The sequence below is a fragment of the Ctenocephalides felis genome, unplaced genomic scaffold (genome assembly GCF_003426905.1).
Source record: "Ctenocephalides felis isolate EL2017-DRISC unplaced genomic scaffold, ASM342690v1 CF-g0.4_SCAFFOLD_01886, whole genome shotgun sequence".
Classification (NCBI taxonomy): Eukaryota; Metazoa; Arthropoda; class Insecta; order Siphonaptera; family Pulicidae; genus Ctenocephalides; species Ctenocephalides felis.
In genome coordinates this window covers 89,491,484-89,497,933 of record NW_020538040.1, presented here as the reverse complement: position 1 = coordinate 89,497,933, position 6,450 = coordinate 89,491,484, and positions in this window count along the sequence as shown.

The window sequence follows — 6,450 nt, the reverse complement described above, 5'->3', positions numbered from 1 at the left end:
CGCTGCCAAATTTTATCGTATATCAAGTAAAATACTAATAGTAATAAAGTAATAAAGTTAAAATATATGATAGTTTTATTATTGAAAAATTTCGAGTGAAAAATAAACATTTCGCTTACATTCAGTTCAAATGTTTCTCTCTCGCACATTGAAGCGTGCTAGTACAACGAACATAACACTGATTTCGTAACATTTTATTAAACTTATAGAAAGAAACAAAATTTGATATATTTATCTTGAGACTAATTTATCTAATTGAATTAGATATATCAATTATAAATGTATTTTTAGCTTTATTCAAAATGTTTCGAGTTTCTATGGGTTCCTACTAAGAATTGGCAGTAAAATTTACGCGTATATAACAAAAATCCTAAAACAAAATTAATTCGTTCGTAAACGAACAATAGTATTAAAAAATACACAGAAGAAATGTCATAAAAACGTCACAATAAAAAACGGTCCCTGCTTTGTAGTCGAGCAGAACGGACTTATAACGAAATTCATACTGTGTGTTCATTTCGCTTGTCCCGCATTTTATATATCTTGTTTTTTCATTTCGGAACCAGGCCCGTCTTTATACTTTATACAACAACGCGATATTTACATTCCTCGGCATTTGTCTTTCATTTGGCAATGAAATTTCATTGTTCTCGCATTCTGCGCGATCGTAAATCATATAAGAATAGAACTAAAGTTGGTTATTTCCTACGGCAGAGGTCGATTGTCAAAATTATAAAAGCTTCGCGGAACCTAGGCGCTGGTCAGGCAATTGCGTTGTTAGAAGAATTAGCAAATGGAAACGACGAGAACAAAGATCGCCTCGTACATTGACTTGCACTTACAGGGAGTACGGGTTGATAGCGTTATAAAGCTATACTAATTTAAATTGTTTTTTTTTTGTTTGACTTTGTCTTACTTTAGCTCGAGTTTAAGTTGGCGCTTATTTTGACAGTATATTTTTATACAATCCGTTTAACAAAGACAACGGCGTACAATTCAAATATAGTCCAGTCATTTAAGCTCAAATTAGGTAAGAATCTCGGAATTCGAGATACCCAGCTTTAAATCTGTAAACACCCTAAAAGTTGTTTCAAAACCGTACGTACGTACACCCTACCATATGTAGGTTTTAAGACAACTTTTACGATGCTATTTTAGAGTATTTACAGCTAGGACTGGACTAATAGAAGAGACATCGACACACTAGCAGAACACCTGGAAAGAAACACGCCATCATAATCAATGATATTATTATTAGCAATGTTATTTGCATACATAACTTTTCTATACATAATAAAAAAACGTCGAGAACTCAAATATTACCGTTTTTATTACGACAGTCGACATCCACTTGAATACATGCGTGTAAGGGTGTCGTCTATAGACGACATCTGCATGACGACCTGTGTACGGGTGTCGCCTATAAACGGCATGCAGTGTGTCGACCTTTCCTTCAAGATCCCTATGAGTTAAGTATTGAGAATTCTGAACTGTTATTGTTTATTCGGTTTTTCAAAAATGACATTTTTTTGTTGTTCTGTTGATATGATTCAACATGATTGAAAAATCTTTCAAATTATATTGATTTAAATTTAGTTTTGCAACTAGAATAGAACATTCTTTGAATAAGTAAAACTTTCTTTTCGAAATATTGTAACTGCAACAGGTTCAAAAGCAGTTAAATTTTGAAATAAATATAGAACAATAGTATCAGTAATCCACTAACACTTTGGCTTTCTTCCGCTTTATATTACATAAAATTTAGTGCAAACATTTCTTCTCCAAGCCTCTGTAGTTCATTTTTTCTTGTTTATCAGGTAAAATTGAAAAAAGTTGGCCAGCAAAACAAAAATGGATGTAGACAATTCTCAATTATTGTTTGATGATTTAGGCAATGAGTATTCACACATATTCATGATTTGTTTTTATATAAAAATTCAACTAAATGATGCAAAATATTTTCTTTCAGAAAATTCTTTGGCAATTAACGATAAATTCAGTAAAAACGTCTTGATTTTGCATACAATTTCTTAGAAGTCCTTTAGTCCGGCAACAGTTCGGGATGGCATTTTTTCGAAAAATTTTCTTTTTTCATAGATGTGCTCGTATTACAAATTGAAAACGCTCGAGAGCTATATGAACGTTTTCAGGGTGGTTCGGAATCATTCGGAAGGGCATTGTTGCGACCCTAACTCTTGAATCATAAACTAGAATCATCAAACGGTTAAAAATTATCATTTTTTTTTGTAAAAATTAACAATGATTTAAATATATATTTTAATGAATGTAACATAAGCTTTATTGTTAATATTTTTTACTGATTTTGTACTTTGATTATTAATCTATTTGTTTTTATAATTATCGACGGATAGTCCGGAATTTTCGATAATCCGACGCAGAGGTCGGTCCCGAGTAAGCCGAACTAAAGGTCTTCTATTGTATTTTTAAAATTGTGTGATTATTATTTTAATTTTAACATATTTTTACAGTTATTTTTTCTATTAGTTAAACAAAAATTCAGAATAAATGATTAATTCCAAATAATTTATTGAGATACTACATAATTTTAAATAATTTAGTCCCGGTCTCCTCTATGGCGATATTCAAATGAAATGGTTAATTTCGTGTGTTTGCACGTGTGCTTTGCAAGAGGGGATTGTGACAAAGCTTTGCGATATATTTGATAACAGCAAACGGATCTACGTTTGATTCTTACAGCTTTCACTTTGTAATTCAAAACCCGTAGGGAAAGAAATCGCTTTGCATATATATAATAAATAAAGAAATGAGCATATTGTTGCCAAATTTTATAATAAATGCGTATCAGTTATATGTCTATAGGCCAGAAATGGCAAGGGTACAGATCTCAGTATATAGAGCTTAAAGCTACATATATGGATACATGGTAAATGTGTCCAATTTGTCAATCCAAATTTTTTATTAGCCCATTTTTTATTTTTATAACAAAAACTATATTTTTTATATTGTTATACTTAGACATGTGTGCATATATTTTGAAATTGAATCTTTTATATAAATTATAATTCAAATATAAATATTCTATTCAATAATAATAATTAAATACTGAAAATAGCCATTTATTCAAAAGTGTAAAATATCTATTGATTTTATAAACGTTTGCCACCATAACGGATGAAAAATTGTTTTTAATTGAAAATATATGCTCTTGATTGCAGTTCTTGACGTACTAGTTTAGATCACAACAATTATGTATATTAAGTTGTAAAAACGCTTTCACAAATTTTGGTTCGAAATTGTGGTATTCATTCGACCATTACATATGTCAATTATTGAATTTATTTAAATTTAAATTTTTGTGGTGTATATTGATTGATTTATATTTTCTCATTTAAAACCATTCATGATAAATATAAAATAGTCGAGTTAATTAAACATTTCATGCATATTCATCACAGTCGTTTTTCACAATTTCTGATAATCGATTATGGCTTTTACTTGCATCGCGTTTGAAATAAATGCATTTTACACGTGCAACGCACAAAATGTTGATTGATGCAAAATATACTGAAATATCAATATCCGGCCGGATATTTTGTTTAGTGTCAACCGCCTTCTGACAAATTTCCGATATTTTACGACTTGAGAATTGTGGATGTGTGCGTCGGCGTAGATAATTTCAGTAGATATTAGTAAATTGTTAGGCGGTATAAATTATTACGATATCATTTTATATTACAGTCAAAAAATATTTTGCACTCTGTATTTGTTATTTTTACGATAAAATTTAACGATAAATAAACAGTATTTAGTATTAGTGTTTTGTTGGTTGTGTATACCATTGTACCTAATTTCTTGTTTACTTCATTCATCCAATAATCTTCACTCATCTATTGAAAGTCATGTATATATTTATGGAAGCTAAAACTATTAATAATTAAATTAAAATTAATATAATTTATAACTATTATTGAATTTTCGTTTGCCATTCTAATGAAAAAATAATTTTATTTATTCTTTTATTTTACGAATTGAGCTGTAATGCTAATTAGACATTACATATACATCTTTTTTTTTTTGAAACAATTATATCAAGTTTAGATATTATTTACACTAAAACACCAGACTAAAACTTAAAAGATAATGTTGGTTAAAATATATTGCATTCTTCTCTGACTTTCCGCAACTTTGTGGACGTTAGTCGAAAGATCTTTATTACAGCTTGATCGTTTTCTTTGCCCTTTTTCTCAATATTATGAGTTTTGAGAACATTTAAAAAACTAGTCTAGACTAAGGACTAAGGTTGTCAAATATCTCCCTTCCGCCTTTTTGTATTATAAACCAAGAGCAAAAAAGCGGAAGGGAGATATTTGACAACCTATATATTAATATATATTATTAATTTTGCTGATATATACATTGAAGTAAAGTATAATAAATTTGTTAGCATATATAAATGTAAATAAGACGGAGTCAAAAAGAAAACAAAACTCATATTGGCTAAAATATTAAGAGGTTTTAGGGGTAGGCGTATAGGGTAGGTACTTTCTGAGTTTTATCAGAACTATGCAATCTGTATTCTATGAGTGCTGTGAGATGTATTTTATACAAAATCACATTATTTGAAAGCAATCTAGTGGTTATTCTTTTTCGCACTTCATGGCTAATTCTAAAGAAATCGAGTTTCATTAAATAGTTTTAAAACATTTAAAATCGCTCCAGTCGCTTTTGAGGAAATGTCGACGAAAAATCAAATTTTGGCTCAACTACACACATGCACAAAAATACATACATTAATAACTTTTCTGAACTTGTTTTTCAGTGCGACCTGAAATGTAGGGAAAACATAGAATTAACAAATCGAATTTTCTGTCGAAAACAAGTTTCTCTTTCGGGATGTTAAAAAATAACTAATGAAAAATCTGATATTTTATTGCTTACAATAATTTTCTTTACTATAAGTATTCTTTTACAAGAATACTATCTTATTTATTTTTTTTAAATCGCAAACTTCTAAACACGACACTTGGAAACACTTGAAAAGTACTTATTGATATGGAGGCATATTCTCCATTCCTCCATTACCATTAGGTACTTCGGTAGATTAGATTATAATCAAATAGAGTTGAGCAAATACCATTACCGAAAATCTATAAATAGGCATGTCTTGTGAGAAATAACATATTACTTAGTTTACACACAAATACGGAAATGATTAACTGAAACTCCGTACAAATCATGATTTGAAGATGGGAATCATCTCGTTTTGTGCATCCGGAGCACATTCCCATGCTCGCAGCACCGCAAAACCTTCTAAGACGTAATTCGCATTGTTTATTCATGGCCGCTAATGCCGACGTTACTCACATACGTAGTTACTATAATTTCACATCGATAGGGTGAGATCTTCATCTATTATATATTATATATATATATATATTATATATATATATATATATATATATATATATATAGTTTTGGGCTCAGCTCTTCCTTTCCTAAGGATGCAAAGTCTTCAAAACCCTATGCCCTAAGGAATCATATTTTATGAATCAGATTTCTTTGAACTGTTATTCATATTATTTGAATTAAATATAATTATTATTATAGATAATAATTAAAATTCCTAAAGTAATTTATTGTTGTTTATAATTTGTCATAAAAAATTAAATAAGTAAGTGTGAAATTGGTTTTTAACCCTTTCCACTCGCGAATTGCAAAATTAATACGTATTTTGTCGCCAGAGCGGCAGTATGTGTATTTTGAGCTGTGTTTGCTAGCTTACATTTTTAATCTATTATTTTTTCTAAAGGATAACCCTTTGGTTAACCACTATTGTATGCTATTACTATGCACTATAAATTTGTCATGTATGAATCGCTCGTGAAAGGCGACTTTCACTTGATATTATATTTATATAATAGACCTATAATCTCAAGTAGAAATTTGATATTATTACTGCTTGATATCTAGCTTGGCATATTTAAATGAAAATATGTTTGCATCTCTGTAATGCCATCTTGGTTACTGAAAATTGCAAAAACCTGTCTTCACTTTATGATTTCTTTTTGCTCATATCAGATTTGAATTAATAGAATATATATATATATATATATATATATATATATATATATAGAGAGAGAGAGAGAGAGAGAGCTTTGGACAAATAATCCAAAAAGTAATAAAAAACAAAGTTTTTTAAAAAACATTTTTTTTATTTATGTACTGTCGACGTTTCGGAACTAGAAAAATACACTTTCTAATTTTCTAATATTTTTAATATCTTGTTATATAATCCACTTATTTATTTTCATTATTTTTATTTTTATTATATTGTCATATTTTATATAATGTTACCTCTTCCACAATCTGATTCATTTTATAAAATTTCACCATTTACTACTTTTCTAAATAGAAAACATTAACAGTAAATAAATTAAAAAAATGTTATTTAAAAAACGTTTTTTTTAT